At 52.9% G+C, this 21141-nt stretch overlaps 1 protein-coding gene across 3 annotated transcripts in view; it reads left to right on the top strand.

Annotated features, from left to right (window-relative positions):
• Positions 1-21141, top strand: part of ZNF423 (zinc finger protein 423) — a 313307-nt gene that overhangs the window by 159869 nt on the left and 132297 nt on the right. The window contains exon 1 of one of the 3 annotated variants that reach the window (XM_031458497.2): positions 2623-3338. The exons of the other annotated variants lie outside the window; for them this stretch is intronic. The gene's annotated coding sequence lies outside the window, so the exon portion shown is untranslated. Of the gene's footprint in view, positions 1-2622; positions 3339-21141 lie in introns of those variants that run through there. 3 annotated transcript variants of the gene reach the window in all.

Here is a 21141-nt window from a genome sequence, read left to right on the forward strand (position 1 = left end):
TCACTCCCCGCTCCTCAATTGCCCTAATGACTTAGCCCAGGTGGCAAGTTGCGTAGAGAAGCCACTCCAGGGAAATAAGAGTCCTTGCTACCAGCCTGGGCCTCAGGTGTGCGCACAGCAGCCCTCCCTGGGGGTCTGGTGTGAGCTGTGCCTCCCCGCTCCAGCTGTTAGATGGGAACCGGAGAACTGTGTGTCTCGTGTGCCCGTGTGTGTGGTGTATGTCACTGTGTGTGTGATGGTGCTTGTGTGGAACTGTACACATATAACTCCACGTACGTAACTGGGCGTGACATGTGACTTTGGACAGAACTGTGTGGGTATGTGACTGTGGTGTGTGTATGTGACTGTGGCGTGTGTAGGTGTCCGTGTGTCTGTGTGTGTGTTTGTGTGTGCGTTGGAGGCAGATTGACAGCTTGGGGCTCGGGGCCACGGGCCCACAGGAACGTATGGTGGGGGCTTGCGTTCTCTCTGCTGGTTAAAGCACACTTTGTAGAACAGAGTTACACACATGTTTAGATAATTAGCACAAAAGCCAAGAGAACAAGTCCGTTCAAAGGGACGAAGCTGGGAGGTGGGGGGCCCACCAGGAAGTGGGGGGCCCACCAGGAACTGGGGGGCCGAGTTTGGGCTCCCCAGCTCTCCGCTGCCTTCACCGCATTTTGATCGCGCTATTTAGACAATCCCTTTGTTGTAGGATAAGCTGACATTGGCCTGCTCGTTTCTGCTGTGAAGTTTGCTGTGTTCCGGGGCCCACTCGGGACAGCCAGGCCATTAGGAGCTGATTAAATGAGCTAATTTTAATTTGTTCAGTGGTTACACATGCAGAGACCTTTCCATGCCCTTTTCTTGAGGCTTTATTTATTTATTAATTTTTTTTCCCCTGAAAAGTTAAAGACCTTCAGGACTCCCTTTTCTCTTCCCATCTCCCCCTAAAAATAAACATATGAAAACATTTAAACAAGAACTTCAGCTGGAAAAGAAGGTCTCGAATTTAGGGAATATGGGCTTAGCCACTTAAAGGTGCCAGCTGGGGGGGCTCCCCGAGTTTGGGAGCTGGGGGCGGGACTGCTAGCGATGGGCCACCCACCACGGTTGGCTCGGAGAGAGGAGACAGTTGAGATTTCGTGGAAACGGTCGAAGACTTCAGTCTCACCTTCAGGTGTTAGCACGTGCTGGGCAGCTGCTTGGATCTCTGTGTCCATCCCTGTTTTCTTTCCTTGGCTAATCTTTATTCATCCTGCTGGTCTCAATGTAGAGATTGCTTTCTCGAGGGCACACTTTTGCACCCCAGTCCCCCGCTGGCTCCCCTCTCTGGGGACTTCTCCAGCTGTGGCAGATGTCAGCACATATAGAACGTCTGTCTCTTTCACGAGGCTGTGAACGCCGTAGGGTGAGAACCGTGCCTGCGATGTCCCCACCCCCGCACCTCCAGCTCTAGCATGCCACCAACATCTGTCAAATAGGTGAATGAATGAGTGAATGAACGAATGAATGGGTAGATGACATCTACACTTCTTGAATTCCACTCCACACCAAGCTCTTGATGTCAGGACTCTGGAATCCCACAGACCCCAAACTGTCACCTGTAGTCATGTGTCCCTGGCCTGCCCTCCCCCCACCCCTGGTTTCTTTCCTCACTGATGAGGGGTGAGGATTCAGTGTTGAGGGCTGAATCTCTGAAAATGAAGGTTTTGGGTGTGGGGAACTCAGGCTTGCCTGGCCCAGCGTGATGCTGAGCTCCAGGCCCAGGGGGGCAGCTCAGGCCCAGCTCTGCTGGGAACCTGACTGAAGGCCGTGGAGAGAAGCGAAGGGAGAAAAATTGCACCGAGAGTTGGCTTTTTACAGCACTGACAGGCCAGCCGGCCTTGGAGGATAATGTGCCAGCAGTGGAGGTACTTGGAGCACAAAGAAGGAGGGATTGTGTGGTTGCAGCCAATTGCCACCCTGGTCCCCTCCCTGCCCTTTCATTTTTAACACGCCTTTCGCTGGGGTTGGGGCACCTTTCAGGGAGCAGCAGGCTTTTCCCTGGAGCTGTGCAGCCGCTGTGGCCTGGCCAGTTTCTGGGGCCTGGTTTCCATTTACTGAGAGCTCCTTCCCGCAGACGGCACCCCACCCACCCCACCCAGTGCCTCTGAGGGGCTGTCCCCCACCCTGTCCTGGCAGCCTGTGTTCCTCCTTTAACCCCAGCCTCAGGCATAGGCACTGAAGCGGTGCTGCCCCAGGCCTCTCATCTCTGCAGGAATCCCAGAGCTGGCGGGGGAGTCAAAACTTCCCCGGCACCCCTGGGGCCTGGGGCCCTCAACTGGGTCAGCATCTGGCTGAGTGGCCGAGCCTTTGGCCTGCTCTGTCTCCTCCCCCACCCCCTCCCCGAGGCCCTTCCTCTCCCCACTAGCTGGATTTTCTGCCAAGCGCCGGCAGGAGCAGCCACGCTGGGCCCATCCTTTCCCCGGCTGAGGCCGAGGGTGGGGGTGCGTCCTGGGGCTGAGGTCACCAGTAGGGCAGTAGGAAGCGCATCTCCAGCCCTCGCCTGCCCCGCAGCTGGATGCCCGGAGCTAGGGCATCAAACAGCTTGTCCTGGGGCGCCCTGGTGAGCAGGGGGGAGAGGTAAGTGGAGGGGCGGGGCTGAGGGGAAGAATGGATAAAACAGGCTGGTGTCTGTACCAGAACGCCAAGAGTCCCATCAGAGGCTCCTGGCTCCTTGGGAAGTGGAATGTTCGCTCAGAGTGGAATCTAATCCAGGAGGAAGGGAACTGTTTTCCTGGAGTGGGAGAGAAAAAGCGAAGGCCTAGGAGGCACTGGTGGCCGGGGTGTCAGACCTGTGCTGGGTCCTACAGTGTGGGGGTGGGGTGTGGGCTCTCAGGAGCACCCTGGTTTCTGGGTCAGCACTGCTCTCTTGGCTTCCCCGGCCCTTCTCTCAGTGCCCATCCGGTGGCCTCCTGGCCTCTCTGTCTCCTGTGAGGAGGCTGGCCTGCATCCCCGATGGCCTGTGCCCTTTGGGCTGGAGTGCTTGCTGGCCCCTAGGCACCTTGGCTCCCGCCCCCTCCCACACCCTCACATCTGTCCCACTTCCTGCACCGTGGTTCCTGGCTGGTGGCCGGGGAGGCTGCCTGAGTGCTCACCACCCACAAGGCCAGCATAGCCCTGAGCCATCACCTCCCAGGCATCAGTCTCCTCTTCAGTCACAGGGGGACATGCCAAGAGGACACCGAGACAAGCCTCTGACTGTTGATCACCAGGCTGTGATTCCTGATGGATTCCGTGGGGCCCCGTCGGTGGGTACTCAGCGATAAGCGGGTGTTTCTCGTGGCCAGCCGGTTGCTCTCCTTGGGAAGGAATTGGTGAGTTTCTCTCTGTTTATGTCGTAACCAAGCTACCGAAATGGCAAACTTGGGTTCTGCAATTACACAGCGTTTCAGAAGCAAATTGATAGGATAACGTGTTATTATTGGCTACTGGGTTAATAGCTGTTTTGGCAGGAGTACCAATCCTGCGTGGTGTTGCTGGTGCGGGCATGAGAATGGTGCCATGGGGTAGAGGGGAATGGTGGGTGCGTGCTGCACAGAGCGGCAGACTGGAGAGGACCCCAGGGACCTCCCTTCCCTGGCAGTGCCTGCTTGGAGGATGCTCAGCCCTGATTCGCTGTTGCTGAAGCCAAGACCAGAGAGGTTGAGAGACCAGCGTCAGGTCACACAGTGAGTCGATGCTGGGGTTGGATTTTAGGTCTCTGTGGGACTGAATAGCTTGGCCTGTGACCTCTGAAGGCAGAACAAGTGCCTTCTCTCGGAGCATCACATTGGCATCTCGGAAAATGGAGATTTAGAATGTACCCATGTTAGCCCGTTCCAGCTTCAGGGCTTTTGCACCTGCTAGTCCCTCTGCCTGCAGTGCTCTTCCTCCAGATTCCACCTTGGCTTGCTTCAAGTCTCAGCTCAAGTGTCACCTTGTCACCTGGAGGAGCGCCCCACCCTTCCTTCACCCGTTTCCCTTATCCTGCTCTTCATTTCTTCGTATCGAAACCTGACTTGCAACAGACAGATTTATTGCTTTATTATCATTCTCCTCTCATCACATCCTCCCTGCTCTCTGAGGGCAAGGACTCTGTTATGCTTGCTACCTTGTCCCCAGAGCCTAGAACAGGGCTGGCAGAGTAGACACTTGGCAATATTTGTTGAAGGAACAAATGATGTAAATTGTAAGGTTATTTTAAAAAATGGCTGCCATGTAACAGGCGACCGATTCTCTCTCCTCTTAGAGGGTGGTGGGAGTTGGGGGTTCCTGTTAATTGTGTCTCAGAGAGATGGTCAGCAGGACCTCCCTTAGGGATTTTGATAACATCATTTCTTCTTGCTATGAACGCTCAGAAGGGAGTAAGTTCCCCATCACTGGAAGGGACCAAACCTGTGGCAGAGGGGATTGAAGTACTGTTGGGGAGTGGATTGGGTCCATGATGGGCTCAGTGCTAAGACAGTGGGGTCTGCTCTCTCTGTTATGTGTCATTACCGACTTCTACTCCAGATCCTTGGAAGGTGTGTGAGGACGTGGGAAGCTGAAGATGCTCCGGAGAAGGGTAAACTGAGAGTGGGAGGCATGGCTCACCGAAGGCTGGAGCCCTGTGGTTAACCAGGGGTCTTCCCAGCGGCCTCTGCTCTTGCTACCACTGATCTGGAAACAACCTGCAGTGAGTTTACATTCATTGAGCATTTCTCGTGTGCCCGGCGCTGGGCCAAAGTGCTTAACCTGGATTATCCAATTTAATCCTCACCACAACCAGAGGAGGCAGAAGGTGTGCTCTGTCCATTTTCCCCCTTGGTGAGGCTTAGTAACGGATCCAAGGGCACACAGCTGGTCAGTGGTGGAGATGGGGGGGTGAACCTTCTGTCTCAGGGGGCTTCCTGGACAGCCTTCTGAAGCCCCTGGGATGCAGGCTCCCCAGGGCAGTGTGTTTGTTGCCCCAGCACTTGGAGACAGCCTGGCACGAATGGAGTAGGTGCGCAGTAAATATTCAGAGAATGAGTGAATGCAAGGAGTTTCCCGAGATGAATAGGAAGCAATTGCTTTGTACTGTTGGCCCATTTGGGCAGGGAAGGAGAAACCCAGGGCAGCGGTGGCGAGGAAGGGGTGATACCCACGTGCGCTTGGCTGGCCTGACTTCCTCCCCGGAAAACCTACAAGGGGGCCACTTGGCTCCTAGTGGGGTGGAGGGCGTGCTTATTTGTGGGTGTTGGATAGTCAGTAGGGAGGTTTCGGGTGAGTTTTGGAGGTCCCTGGTGGGGGGAAGACATACATGCATGTGAAGGCTCACGCGCGCGGACACACACACAAACACACACTCCAGCATGTTGGTGGAAAGAGGTATCCACTTGCCCAGTTTTACCAGACAAAAATGCAAACCCTTTATCCCACACTAAATTACACTGCTAAGGCTGTACCTTTAATAATCTCAGCTTATTATTTTATTAAATCTATCCATTTATTTTCTTCTGGTCTGAATAAATAGAAGACCTGTACCCACCCACCCCCATCTCTTCCCTCCTGTTCACTCCCAGTGTCTCCTTGGTTAGTACCATTTCTCCGGGGATTCAGGCTAAGGCTAGGGAGCTAAGCTCAGCCTCCAGCCCTGCCCCCCCACCCCGCCCCCACCATCCCCCACCTCCACATACCCGTGCTCTCTCCCTGGTTCCAAGAGGTTCTTTCAAATGAAGGAATGACAAATGCAGGCCGCACTGTAGACTAGACTAATTGCATTCTGCCACAATGTGTGGACACCCCAGGGACCTGGTGACACTGGACAGGCTCTGTGGGGGCAGCCCCTCTGGGCCCAGGTGGTCAAGCTAGTGGTCAAACTCATTAACCCCTCAGCTTCCAGCTGGAGCCTCCACCCGTCAACCCCTGGGCCTCCACGTGACAGGGGCTTCCTTAAGTGGCTCCTGGCACCTTCTTTGTCATTAGCTTTGTCATCCATCCATCCATCTATTCAACCATGGTCCATCCATTCATTCTCTCATTCAGGTATTCACTCATACCATGGTTAGAAAGTGACTTCTTTAGACCAAGCCCTGGGGCTTCAGTATTTCATCCTTTCCCCACTCCCTCCCTCCATCCAGTCATTCATTTATTCACACCATGGTTACCCATTCCTTCCTCCTGGACAGGACCTGCAGTGTACCCTTTCATTCATTCATTCATTCATTCATTCATCATGTAGTCATCAAGCAGGGATCCTGAAATTTGGGGCTTCTCAGAGTTGTCTCTACGCAGTTCTAAGCCGAGAGTGCCTGTGGGGAGGCCCTCACAGAATAACCCAACAATAACATTTTCAGGAGAAGATGAACTAGGACGGGTGAAGCCCTGTTTAGAGGGAGTGTGAGCCGGGGAGTGAGGGATACGCAGCTCACTCGCAGCCCGCGCCCAGCACTGACTCATGACCTGGCTGAAAACTCATCCATCCATCATTCACTCATGGAACCTTCAGCAAGTGTTGGGGATCTACTCTGTGCCTGGTGCTGAGATGAGCTGGTAACTGGCTCTGCTGGGGACGGTGGCCCCTGGCAGGCTGTGGGTGTAGCACCGTCCTCGGGAGTGCCGGTCATCTGAGCCGGGCTGGGGGCAGTGTCTCTGCTTCTGAGACCTCCTGGGGAATGATGTCATGGCCACAGGCTGACACATTGTGTGCAGGCTCCTGGGTGGCCCAGCACTTCCCACGGGGTGCTCTTCCTCAGTTTACGCCTCTGCTTCACGTCAGTCTTCTCAGCCTCCTCGTGTGTGTTTGTGTGTGTTGGGGGGGCTCCCATAAATCCACCTGTAATGTATTGACATTTTGTGAGGTTGGTGAGTGGGGAATCCAGACCCTCCTGGCTCTGCTGGATGCTGCCTGAGGGCAAGTCTCCCCCTCAAACCCCAGGTCCTCAGTATCCCCACATGAACAACAGGTGGTGGCTGGGCACTCCCAAAAGTCTATTTCAGCCTCTGAACCTCGGTTCCCCAAATGTAACGTGTATCTAGTGAAAGAATTATGAGTGGGTTAAATGCATTAATATACGCAGAACATTTATAACCAATAATATAAGTAAAGAAACAACATAAATAAAGATGAGCCTGGAATAGAGTAAGTGGCCGGTGAGTATAGTTTATGATGAGATATTTCAAGTCTATGACAGTAGGCACAGTGTAGGGTGAGATGAGGGCCTGGCCACAGTGTAAGGACGTCGTGGCCATTCAGGTTGAAACAGCAGAGGTGGGTAGGGGCAGGGGTGGTGTAGGGGCGCCGAGGGAAGGGTCAGGGATGCCAAGGAGGGACCAGGGGGCCACATGGCCCAGTGGTGATGTTCAGGACTTCAGCTGCCCTGCCCCACACTTGGAAATGGAGTTGGGGGAATGCCCCTGGTCACAGCTGCCTCGGTTGGGGGGGGGTACCTGGCATGCCAGCCCAGCCACACCAGGTTCTCCTTCTCACTGTGGTCCTGGGCCAGGTGGCCACCTCCCTGCCTCTGCCCCTGCGCCTTCCCTGGGCCTGACAAGCTTAATCTCCCACCACCGCCGGGGCTGGGCCTGGGGAGGCCTCAGTCATTGAGGGTCGACAACTCGGCAGCTTAGCAACAAAGCCCACAATGGCAATTTTTCTGGAGGCTGAAACATGAAAATCTAGGGAAAATTGAAATTTTCTCTGCTGAGTCATAGATTTGGATGAGTGTAAAGGGTGCGTGGGGCCCGCAGAGGGGCTGCATCGCTGGCACCAGCACATCAGCGAGAATTCTAGGGCTCTCCCCTCCCTGCGGTCCAGGCTGCCTCTTCTCCCCTGCCTGCCTCTGCCGGGGGCGGAGGCGGGGCGGCGCTGTGCTGGGCAGGCAACGCCACCCCCAGCCCGCTCACCGCTGCAGGGGAGGGAGGCACAAGCTGAGAGCCCCGGAGTTCTGTGCAAAGTGTGGGTCAGAACAGGGACTCCAGGGAGGGGGGAACGGAGCCACTTTTAGGGATATGCAGCCCAATTTTAGGTGGCTCACACATTTTTCTTTATTAATTATGTATTTATTTTAACGGGCATCACCAAAATATCATACTCATGATTTCATCAAGGTAATTATGGGGATTATGCTCAGGTAGGTAGCACTGTTAAGCCTGAGCCAGGAGAAAGGACAAAGCTGAATGATAGTAATAAAAGGAAATGAGAATAGATAGGGTACAAGTCTGGAAGGTGGCCCGAGCACGACAGATCCTTGGATGGACTCGGCTCCCTAATCTGGCGCCACCACCTTAGGTAAGTGTGGTGGATGGGTTTCCTGAACATGGAGCCTGAGGCCAGGACTTGGGTTCAGCTTCTGTGATGGGGAAGTGGGAGCTCCAGGAAGCAGGTGTGAGGGGCAGGAAGAGTGAGGCAGGGAAAGGGAAAGGTCACTACTGCTGCGGACCCCCCGGCTGGATTCTGCTCGGACCTTCATGTGTGTCTGGAACCCCCAACAGGCTCCAGTCCCCCTTTGGTTGAAGGCCACCTCGGGGGGCGTTAGCTCCCCAACCTTCTGAAAAGAGGCAGAGCCCGAGAGGTGAGAGCTCCAGAGGGGGAGGCCTTAGACCCACCACCGCTGCAGCCGCTGACCCTGCGGGGCTGTGATGTGCTCACCGAAAGTGCCTGCTGCAGCTGGCCCCTCTCCATCCCTCAGTGTCTTCTGTAAAACGGGACCAGGCTTGTGACTGTCTTGCACTGTTGCCCAGAGGGCACTTGGCACATCATTGGTGCAAAGAGAGCGAGTATTTTGGGGGAGTGCCTCAGTCCCCCAGGTTGTGGGAAGCTCCTGAGTTCTCCAGATGCTGGAGAGGGTACCCTTGAGATGGGATGGATTTGAGCTGAAAAGCAGAGGATCTGTGCTTTGAGGTCAGACAGCGCGCCTGACTTGTCCATGGAAGTCTGGCCTGAGGAGTGTGCCCCCCAAGTGGTGTCTGGGCTGTAGATGTGGATACTACCCTAACATCCTCCCAGGATTCTCGGTTGGGCCTCCAGCCTGGGCTCTAGGTGAAGCTGGCTCTGCACAGGGAATGTTCTTCCTCCTCAGTGGGCGTCACCCACTCAGTTTCTTTCCCTCAGATGTGATTCCCACACACGCATCCCACAGGTTTCAGAGCACAGACTCTGAGGTCAGGTGTCCCAGTCAAAGCCCAGCTCAGCCATTTCTGACTTATAAGACCCTGAACATGTTACTTAGCCTTTGCAAGCCTCAGTTTACTCATCTGCAAAATGGAGGCTGGCAGTAATAACTCGTCAGACTGTTGTGACTGAAGTGAGATAACGTGCGTGGCGTGCAGCAAGCACTCAAATGTTTAGCACATAATAAATGTCATTTATTATCCATGTGTTAAAACATATATAACATATGTGTATATATATATATAGTATGAAATAGAACATACATATTAATCATTTTTCCATGTCTTTAAGCTGTAGATTAAAGGCTTCCAGTTCTAGGTTAGAGGCACCCTGTGGTTGTCTCTGGTACTGGGTTTTGTGAAAATTATAGTATGAATCTGGTCATTTATTCACATTCTTTATCCTCACTGAGGACTTCTTCTGTCTACACTTCCATTAAGAAAGTCAGGATACAGGCTGCATTCTGCACATGAGGTGAGGAGAGCCTGGAGGCCAAGGGTTTTCCCAAGGTCACATAGCTGCCCAGGGTTGCAACCAGCCCCAGAACCAAGGTGCTGATTCAGTGCTGGTCCAGCCCTCTGGGAGAGGCCCAGGGCCAGTCCTGGGGGTTTTGCTGCGTTCTGCCTGCGGCCAGCCAGACTCGGAGGGGATGAGCGCTGATTCTCCCCAGGGCCTCCCTCTGGGAGCCCAGAGACCTCCTGAGCCTGGCTCAGGCCCCGCCCGGATGCCCTGCCCCTGACCTCCCCCTGGCGCCTGCCCTGATTGCTGTGATCTCAGAGCTGAGCCCGGGTCTCTGGGGACTGAGGGGCAAGGCCCGAGGGGTGGTGGGCTGCTGAGCGGGGCCTGGTGGGGCAGTAGGTTCTTAGGACAGGGGTCCCCTGCCACAGCTCCCAGGCCTATACCTGGCACCTTCTCTCGTGCCTGCTCCCTGGAGGAGCTGGGCTGGAAATTAATTTCAGGGGCAAAGCTCTGGAGTGACCATATGATGGAGACTTTGGCCTGCTGTTCCTGAGCCTCCGATGTCCATGCTCACTCCCACATGGGGTGTCCCAGACTTTGGTCCTTGGTACCCACCTGCCAGGATTTTTGCAACATTTGATTGTCACTGGTGCTATGATTGCCCTAGTCTTTTTCTTTAAATCATCTTTTTTGTACTTTAATTCATTTACTTAATTCTGCAAGTGGAAAAACAGTATCATTTGCTGTAAGTAGGCAGTAACGTTGAAAGTAAATTAAAAACAGACCCAAAGAAAACCCCACGTTCAAGTAGTTCCAGCCAGAAGCTGTGGCAGTCTGAAAACACTGAGCCTTGGGGTCTGTTCTCTCTTTGTTGGGATGTGAAAGAGAGAAATTAAAGACACAGCACCCAACGGAGCCCTTCTCCTCGGCCTGATGTGAAGGTTGAAAAGGGAATTGAAGGGGCACTCACTTTCTCACTTTGGGTATCATTGCTAAGGCCAACTTGGCTGTCCCCTAAAATCCTCACGGGCTCTAACAGTGGTGCATATCCCATGTTTGGGGGTACACCAGTTAGTGGAGAGCCTCCTCCTTCCTCAGAGCCCAGTTTGAGTGCCCCCTGCCTCCCAGCGTGGCACCTCCTCCTTGCCCACACATCCCTGATCCTGCCCAGGAGTGAGCCGCCCGGCTCTCACGGGCCTTCCCAGGGGAAAGCTCCCTAGAGCCCTACAGATGAGCAGGAGCTGTGTGTCCATGCCTGTACTCCACAGACCCCGAGGATGCATTGGACTACTGCCTTCTTGGGCCCCGATGAACACCACGAAATGAGGGCCTGTCTCTTAGCCACACAGGAGACCCCACTACGCGCCCTGCCCCCATGGATGCTCCAGGAGGTGAGCAGAGCGGGGCGCTGAATAACAGACTGGGTTTGGGTGGCTGGTGGAAGGACATCTGTGGTGAGCACTTTGGCCTGAACAAAGGCTCGAAGGCTGCACCGGGTCAGGCACGCTTGCTGGTAACAGCTTTGATGGCTTTCCAGAGAAATAGTGGCTCATTCCAGTTTCCTTCCACTAACTGCTGTGAAACTTGGGGCAGCTGCCCTTTCTGGGTCCCAGGTGTCTGATCTGTAAAATGGGAAAATGATGATGGGCAATCACGTAGGACGGACGTGGGGATTTAATGTGGTAAAGCTTTTGAGGAGGTGGGCTCCGTGCCTGGCACTCACAGAGGGCTCTGCAGCTGGTGGCTGCAGGGTGGGGCTGGGCTGTGGGCAGTGGGAAGTGATACCAGTTTGAGGTTGAAAAAGTGGCTCAGTGTGACTATATCCCAGACCTGAAAGGATGCAGGGCACAAAGGGGCACTCCAAGGACTCAAATTAGACAGTGATGCCAAGTGCCACAATTCAGGGTGAAAAGTGGTCCAATGCCAGTGCCCTAAAGTCAGGGAGGACACCAATGGTGGCAGAGGCAGTCAGGGAAGGCTTCTTGGAGGCAGTGTCTTGAAGCATGAGCACCTACTGAGCAGGCTTGGCGTGCCATGGTGGCAGTATGGTCTCCAAAGGTGTTGCTACGTCCCTCCCCACAAAGGAGAAAGAACATTCTCTCCCTTTCAGAGCCTCAGATAAGGGTACAGCTCCGGATGCCACATACTCTTTCCCCTGAAGTTGGCAGAGGAGATGCCTGAACGCTTCTCAGAAGCTTCGAGGACTTCCAGACTGTTGCTCTGACATCTGCAGCTAAAACGTAGGGAAGAATGCTATCCAAGTAAGCTTAATCCTAATCAAAGGATTATTTTCTTACAGAAAAGCTTCACCTATACTTAATAGTTTTAAATTGTTCCTGGTACCAATTAGACTTTTAATTTTGCTGTTCCCTCCGGCAGCTGGAGGATGTGTGCGGTTTGCGTTTAATCAGAGTTAATTTTTTTTTTTTTTGCTGGTTCCGGGGGAGGGGAGGAGACGAGGAGACTGGTGTTTGGGGGTTTCCTTCTGGTCCTGCCAGGGCCGTGTCTGGGTGAGAGGTGCTGGGTGCCTCCGAGTTTGGGGTTCTCTGTTGGGGCAGCGGTGGACATCTCCAGAGTATGAACCAGAGTTCCCTCGTGCCCGCCGGAAGGCGGCTGGAAGGTTCTGGCGCCACAATCCTGCCTGGAGAATCCAACGCCGAGTTAAATATATGAATTATCCAAAAATTTCTGCAGCAATAGGGTGAGTTATTATTGATTCACAGAGCACGACAAAACATCGCTGCATGAATTAGCAAACAGCTGTTTCTAATTTGAGTTTAGAACGGTACACAGAGGAACTTGTTTCTCTGTTCACTCCTTTCATTTATAATGAATTTTAATCACTGCTACAGGTGAGAAAAATGTAGAAACAAGCTTGTATCTTGTGGAAGAAACAAAGGAGAGACAGATGCTAACAGATTTCCAGTCTGTGATAAAAGGGATGTTTTGGTACACTTTACATGTAATTAGAGCGCAGCTGTTTCCAGTCCCAGGTCCACGAACACGGCCGAATGTGGGCTCCGCCGATCTCCAAAGGGAGTAAAGAAAAACAGTGATTCAACCCCGAAAGCATTTTGCTTTCTCTTGAGTCTCTCAGAGAGCCCTTTGCTCCGGCCCTTGGCGGTGTTGTTTCGTGAAAGCTCACGGAGATAACTTCAGAGGTGCTTTTTCCGCACCTGGGGATGGTGGGAGGCCGGTGGGGTGAAGTTGGGGTGTGCAGGGGTCCCAGGCCAGGGGGCTAATGGGAAAGCCTTTCAGAGCCCCTCTGCTTGCTACAAGCGCTCCATCTCTGGGGAGTGCCTCATGGGGGAATGTTGGGGGCCCTTTTCTGGCAGGAGCTGATCACGACACCCTACTTTAGCTGGTTTGATCACAGCCAGCTCTCGGGTGAGTTGACGAGTGCTGGCTTTATTTTTTTTCCTCTGGTCTGTTTAATTTCTGCAATAAAACTCAAGCTCAATTGCATTTTCAATATCAGTGCTAAGTAAATTTGTCTAAGGGATGTGTGTTCTGTGAGGTCAGAGGCTTCAAGGGGAAAGGCGGATGCCTCCTTCTTCCTGTCCTGTGCGTCCAGCAGACCTTAGGGACGGCAGCCCTCGTGGGTGAGGGGGCAGGGGTGTTCTAGGCGTCAGACCTCATCCCCCATCCCCTCTACCGTGAGCCTGGAGACCCAGGTCCAAGCCCTAGCAAGGCTGCGGGTGCCTTAGTTTCTCCCTCTATGTAGTGAGAGGGTTGGGCTGGGTGCTCTTGAAGGCTTCTTTCCTCTCTGATGTAACTGGGATTGCAAACGGCAAGGGCCCTGTGGGCCTTTATGCAGGTTGAGTGTCTTTTGCTTTGAAAAGCATGTTTTGTAGGGTAACTGCTGGTTCTTAAGCTAGACCTTCCTGGTTGTTCATCAGGAAGATGGGACCCCTCACCGTCCTGTGTCCATTCAAACCATCTTGGCTGTTGCCTGCCTCTCTTCTCTCTTTATCCTTCTCTCTCTCTGCCGTATGACCTTATGTTGAACTGGGAGCCAGCAGCATTTTTATAAAGCATTTCTCATATTTAACATGTTACTCACTTATTTCATCTGCATAGCAACTCTATAATCAGGACTATGATTATTCCTATTTTACAGGTGAAGAAACCGAGGCTGGTTTCTTCTGTAATATTGAGGAGGTTCATTCACTCGATGGAGCTGGGATTCTAAGGCTCCAGCAGAGTCCAGCTGCTGGACTCAGCCACCAAGCAAACACAAGTGCCTTTGCTCAGGGCCCAGGACACCTCATGATGGGGAAGGAGACCCCGCGGGTCTGGACAAACAGGAGAGTGAGCACACCTGGTCCTAACGGGGAGCCACAGCGCTGCTCAGTTGCTCATGCACCAGATGTGTGTCCTGTGTCTCCAGGTCTTTGCCTTCTCCTTCCAGAGCACCCAGAAGTGAATGCGGATGTTTGAAAACACTTTGAGAGTCCCTGATTTCTAACTGTTGGCATTTTTTACCAAATAACTGATAACTAAGTCTCCAGCCCGTCTGATGGGGGGACAGCCGTGGTGATCTGTGTCCCCCATCTCAGGTCCTCATTTCTCTTAGTCCAGCTGGCTGACAGCCCCGGGCTGGGAGTCAAATCCCAGCTTTTCCATTTACCATCTGCTTTGTGACATCGGGATGTGCTGTAACTTCTGTTCTGTTTTCTCATCCATGGGGTTGACCACCCAACTTACTGTGTAAACCCAGCTCCTTTGAGTGTGAAAGAGGGATACCAGCTGGGTGGGACGCTGGGCTCCACCCCAAGATACTGGGGTGTGTGGCACCCTGCTTACTTGTAACATGGGATTAACAACCTCCACCACCACCTCAACCGTGCAGAGTCGCTCCAATGTCAAAGGGATAATGGGTGTGAAAATGCTGTGTAACATTATAAACGCCATAGAGATGATGGGGCTTACAATTAATGATAGTCGTATAAGTTACACTAGTAACCACCTTCATTTTCTGTAGCCAATATTTAGTGAGTATTTAGCAGCATATATACATTACTCATTTTGTAAGGAAGACACTCTTATTATCCCCATCCTATGGATGAGGAAATGGAGGCTCAGAGAGGTGCTGTGACTTGTCCACCGTCACACAGCTAATGAGTGGCAGCTTGGTCTAAGCGAGCCTGTACTCTCAAACCATGGCTCTGCTGTCTCCCAGGGGCTGATGTCTCCCCAAGTCTCTTCAAGATGATGCCGATGGTTTTGGCTCCCCAGAAGGTTTATTAAGGGTCTTAATGGCAGTTATTTGCTGTCAGGTGGCATTTCAGGAGCCCCTGGAGACAGCTAGAAAAGGGCATGCCAGCCATGGCTTTCAGTCTGTCGGGAGGTCTGCGGGTGCTCAGAGGCTGTGCCAAGTGTCCCTTAGAGGCGGGTCAGAGACTAGGACCCCACCCTTCACCCACCACGGCCAGCTGGAGAAGCGGCCCTGAAGGGCAAAATGCCTTCTCCCTCCTCCCAGTTTTGGGCCACTGACCTCTGCATGCCAGTCTCCACCCCCACACTGTCCACTGACACCCGAACCAACCACCCCTCCCCAACCTGCTTATTTTTTATTTCCAAACTGAAAGAATGATCCCCGCTTTCCCTGTCTGTGGCCTCGCTGGGGATGATGAAATCAACTCTGCCAAGACACTGTGAGCTCCCTGGAGCAGGGAAGGGTGAATACCTGTGGCAATAGGAATTGCTATTTTTATTATTTTTTTTTTGCCAAAATCATAATTCTAACTCAAGATTTCAGGGGGAGCCACATCGGCTTCTGGTAGCTGGGACTCCTTGGCCTCCCTCTGAGGAAGGACCTTCCAGCTGCCTCATCCTCTTCCTTCCCAGGGTCTCTCGATTTCTCAGGGGTTGGACGTCTATCCTTTACACCACACCCTGGTCTCTACCTTCAGGAAAGCCAAATATCTAGATGCGTGACTGACTACTGCTTACATGAATTGTTTCCCCACCTCTTTCAAAGTGTTTCAAAGTGGCAGAGCGATGGTTTAGAGTTGAAACTTCAGACAGCAACTAACTGACAGGATTGGGAAGATAAGAGCATAGAAACCTAAGGATGCCGGATACCTTCTGCACCCCTCAGAGGTCAGAGCCAGCCTCTGGTAATCCACCACAAACTCTGCCCACTTTGGGACATGGCTTTGTGGCAGGTGGGGTTGTAAGGTGTGGGACCTCCTCTTGGCTCTCTTTAAGTTGTAGATGTTAGCAATGAGTAGCTTCTGCAGTGGGGCAGGCCCTGAACTGGCACTCAGGGCCCAGAAAGGCAGTATTGTCCAGTGGTTAGCAAGTGGGGGTCCAGGTAGTGACTTGCCACTTGCTAGCTCTATGTGCCCAGGAAGTTGCTTTCCTTCTTGGAGCCTCAGTTTGTACAGTTTTAAAGAAGGGAGGTGTAACAGCACCTACTTCATAATGATGTGAGAATCAGATAAGAAAATGCTGGCAAAGGATCTGGCTTATAGAACATGTTCTATAAACAGTAATTACTTGGTTTTTATGAGTTTAGTCTTGGGTCTGTCTGCTCCTGCTGTGTGGCCTCAGTTTCCTCATCTATGAAATAGGATGAGTGATGGTCTGTGAACTTCCTCTTGCTGACCCCCCTGCCCCCCACCCCCCGCACTAATGTTGACTTTACATAAGTGGATGTCCTTGAGTGGAGGAGCATTCTGGGATGGATGGCCAGCTTTGGCACCTGGTAAGGGATAAAGAACAGGACAGGTACTCTTGTCCCCTTCTTGTTGGTGGGCCCCTCCCTGGGCCTAGGTTGAGTCTGGATTCTGCCTCTGGGGGCTGAGCCCCTGGTAGACGCTGAGAGAATGAGGATGCCCCATGCAGGTGGGCACTCTGGCCTGGTGGCCTCCGTCTCCTACTGGGCCTTCATACCAGGGGATCCAGGCCCCGACTCTGGTCTGGGGGTTAGCTGTGAGGGGCCTCTCAGGAAAGCTCACATGACAGTTTATTGGAAGCAGCCCCAGGAAAGGGCCTCAGAGATTGCCCAGTCCACCCTGTCACAGAGGCAGAAGCACCCCCATCTCCCAGCAACAGAGTGACATCTGGAACCAGGGCTCACCAAAGATCTATGTTCCCTCTGCTGCACCAGGTTTACAGGGGTTGCAGGGAAACAAATTTGGGTAAAGGCTTGAGATTTCCTAAGAAGAAATCAGGAATGCACCCAGATGCTCCCCACCCTCAAGCTGAATTTTCATCTTTTCTTGTGTGGAAAAAGCCACCTGTCTGTTTCTGGTTGCTTCTGTGCAAAGTGCAGTCAGTGCTGTGCCCTGAAGCACATTAGTGTCTTGTCGCCTTGGGCTCTGGGGAGCATTGATCTGTGCTCCCAGGATGCCCGGGATGCTTTCTACCCACTTTGGATGGGCCTCACCATCAGCTAGGTTGCAGCTGACCCTTTTCTGTGGCTGGAGACCTCTCTCTGGACTACAGCCTAGCTCCCTGGTACCTGCCAAGTGCTCTTGTCTCTGCTTGAACAGCAGAATTTTGGGGACACTGCCCTAAAGCCTCCCTTTTGAGATGGGATGCATAGATCCTTTCTTGGAGAAAACCTGATGGTTAAAGGTTTCTTCTCTGTCACTGGGAATCAGGGAGACCCCCTCTTTCAATTTGCTCTGTGCCCTTTGAACATTGTACTCATACGCTCCTCTGCTCATGGCAGACATCACCAATTGATTTGGCACTCATTTCTTCTGAGCCCAGATATGGCCTCAGAATCCTCCTGAACACAGCACTGTAGGTGACCACTAACAGTTTACCATCCCTGCAAGCCCTCTTCTCTCTCTCGGCCTCAGCCTCTCCCTCTGTATCATGCAGGATTGGCAGAGGTGGCTCCTGAGTCTGGGGTCCTGTTTCTTTGAGCCTGGGGAAGGGCCACAGTTATTCTCATTCCTGAAATTCCAGATGGGGGCAGAGGGGTTGCTCCACCTGGAGCACCACAGAGCTTTGTCTTGTGGGGAACTTGTCTTCTTGGCAATTTTCACTTCCCCAAGGAAATGGCTGAGTAGCAAGGAGACCTTTTGGGGCTTCATGAAGAAGGATCAAGCCTTTTTATGGCTACTGTGGAGACAATCTGGATGATTGGAGTATTGTCCAAAATTACTTTTCTATTCATCCAGATGGGACCCTGGAGGCCAAAGTTCCAACTTCCCATATTACATGGAGCCAGATCTCCTACTGGACTCTCTGTCCAGTGCTCTTTCCTCTGCCCAGCACGTCTCCCACTGGTGCCTTGCTGCTCCAAGGCACCTCTGCTGTGCATGGTCTGGGGTGCCCGTGGGGTTGGGCCAAGGTGGGGTGCACTCGCGGGAGCCCTTGGTATCCAGCAGTCCCCTGCACATGGCACTTGTGGACTTGAATGGAAACTTTACTCCGGGGACTGCTCAGCTTTTGTCCCCTCTGGAGCCTGGTGGTCATTTTTATTCACTTGAATGGAACTGCCCAGCCTAGGGATGTCCATGAGACCCAGAGCTGCTGGGCATCAGCTGTTTCCACCTTCTCAGGGAACCCTCCCCGTGTTCTCTTCAGAGCCATTTTTCCCTCTGGTTATCACTTCAGTGACGGAGCAATAATTCCTCCCTCCCTCCTCAGCCTGCGCCCCTCGCTGCAGGAAGGTCCCCCTTTCGGCTCACCCCTGTGGCCCCCTGGGCTGGGCCACTCTCCTTCCCCTGTCCAGGCACTTCCTCGATTCTCTGTGACAAGAAGCGCATGGAGCCGAGCGTCCCAGCCATCCTCTGCTCCACCCAGACAAGGCGTGTCTGAGGCCACGTTGTCACTGCTGCCACCTCAGTGCGCGGAATTCACCAAGTGTGGCCACGTCAGCTTGGGATCCACATGGCCCTTTCTGCCGCTGGTGTAGTCTGAAGCCCAATGTTCTTTTTTTCTCCCTAATTGAGTTTTTTTTCGAAATGCCTCCTCTCTTTTGTGCTTATTTTGGTTCTCTTCCTGCAGTAGACCGCAAAAGCCTCCTGCTACCCATTTCCTATCAGGCCTATTTTCAGGATTAGTCATTTTTAAATGACTTGAATCTCCTTTCTGAAGGTGATTTTTCTACTCATTTTGTTACATTTCTTTGATTGTGCTTGTTCTGGAGGGCGAGGGTCTGGCATTAGTCATTGGGTTTCCCACTCGATTGTTTCATGTGACAGTGCCCCCTCCCAAAGGAGAGAGGCAGGGTAGTATGGTGAGTGAAAGCACTGATGCAGAGCCCGCTCACTGGGTTTGAATCCTGGCTCTCCTGTCTGCAAGCTGTGTGACTTTAGGCAAGTTACTCAGCCTCTCTGTGCCTTAGTTTTCTCATGTGTAGCTGGAAATAATAATAATACTTACCTCATTGGACTGTTGAGAGGATTGAATGAGTCAACACATATAAAGCTTTTAGAAGAATGCCTGGCATAGAGTAGAATCTATATAAACATTTACTTGGAAATGAAAAGGTGGTTGGTTGAGCTGGATTTTCTTGGAAGTTACCTTCTTCTTGCCGAGTTCTGAAATGTTCATGTTGAAGGGGACCTTGGGGTTGCCTTCACCCGGTTTCTCCACTCCTCTTTCTGCACATCCACCCGAGGGCGTGTGCTGTAGTGGCTGCACGTGGGTGGTGGCTACCAGTCAGCAGGAGGGGAGTGTTACTGCTGTAAGGAAAGGAACCCCCTTCCTGTGCTGGCAGCCCTGCCCGTCCATCCTGAGCGCGCCGGCCTGGTCGTCTCTCCAGCGTGCTCCTGGAACAGGAAGCTAAATGTCCCTAAAACAAAACACGTTTGGAGGGGCACGACAGCTGCCGCCGAAGTTAAACATTGTTAGAGTAAATGGCTTTAAACAGGGCAGTCTGGGTTTGGGTCTTTGTCAACATGCCTATTTCCCCTGATTGGGCCTTTTCAGTTTAAGAAGTCTTATTTTCATTTCAATTCAGATGATTATAATCTCAGCAGTTGCTCAGTTTGTCGCTCCCAGAATAATGTGCTTTGCTTTAGTTTTGAGACTTGTTTGCAGAAAAATAAAGGCACCCAGGCAGCCCCATAAGGCACCTCAGGGACTGCGGTGCTGGGCCAGGCTGATTCTCCTTCTCCAAGACGTGGGGGAGCCAGGGCGAGAGTAGACCCCACGCTCCTGGCCACATGTCGCTGGGGCATCCAGCTGTGGGACTCAGGGCAAGCTGCTCACCTCTCTGAGCCTCAGCTTCCTCATCTCAAAAATGGGATGTTACCAATGGGAGGATGAAAAAAGATTAATTGCGGTTAATAGAAGCACTTAGCTCAGTGCTGGCGCTTGGGACATGCTTACTAGCTGTAGCTGCTAATTTTATTAGCATTAGCTAGTAGTGCTAATTAGTACTAATTATTATTATTGACCAACTAATGCTTTTGTTTAACAACTTTATTGAAGTATAATTTGCATACCAGAACAGACACTTGTTTTAAGTGAGCAGTTCTGTGACTTTTCGTAAATAGAGCTGGGCTGCCTTCACCGTCATCCAGTTTGCAAGCATTTCCATGATCTCAAAAGACATCTCTTGCCCATTTGCAGTCAATCCCTGCTCCCTCCTCCAGCCTCAGGCAATCACTAATCTGCTTTCTGTCTCTACAGATGTGCCTTGTCTGGACAGTTCATGTACATGGAATAATAGTGCTTTTTCACATGAATTTTTTTCATCCACTCCTCCCAGTGCCTCTGTTTTTTTCCAAATGTGTGAGCTGACCCCCAGAGTTGAGAGTAACGCTTTGGGGGCAGACAAATGAATGGAGGGGGAGGGTTTGAGTGCAGGTGTCCGCTCTCATCCTCGGACAACGTGAGTCAAAGATGTGTCTGGGCTTGGTCTTTTGGGCAAGGTGTCTTCCTTGTCTTCCTCGCCTATGAACTGGCGGGCGTTTGAGCCTGGGTTCTCCACTCATCAGCCCAGCCAGCGCCAGCAAGCTCCAGCCAGCTCTGGCACCTCCTGGGCCTCAGGGCTCCTCTCTGCAATGCAGACGATGGGCCATCCCTGTGGTTCTGTCAGGGCTCCATGGAGAGCCAGACCATGACTGCACTGGAGCTTTCCACGGGGCCCCTCACCCGGTCTCACCTACACAGGTGTCGTCTTGCATGACCAACCTGTGTCAGGGGGCCTGACTGGGGAGAGTCACTGTGGCTGTGCCTCAGTTTCCTGGTCTGTAACCTGTGGGAGGGGCCTTGGTTCCCGCCTCCTGGGAGGTTGAGACAGCCCTGAGCGGAGCACCCGGCACACAGGAAGGGTTCTGTGCCAGCTTGTGTGAGTCTGAGCTAAGATATCAAAATAATAAAAAGCCTGTGGAGCCCGGCCAGGGGGCAGGGGCCGAGCGGGTCCCGCAGCTGCCCCAGCTCCAGCCAGCTCCTCCCTTGGGTCCCTTTGTCTGCGCCCCGCGGAGCCCAGCTGGCAAGAGCTGGGAATTACCAGGCAGGGGCTGGGGTGCTTCCCGCTGCTTCTAATCCCAGGAGCTGGCAGCGGATGCGTCCTGCCCGTCCGAAGGCCCTGTAACATGAGGCCCCCTGGGGAGCAGGCACCCTCTCTC

This window comes from Camelus dromedarius, chromosome 9, assembly GCF_036321535.1.
Source record: "Camelus dromedarius isolate mCamDro1 chromosome 9, mCamDro1.pat, whole genome shotgun sequence".
NCBI lineage: Eukaryota > Metazoa > Chordata > Mammalia > Artiodactyla > Camelidae > Camelus > Camelus dromedarius.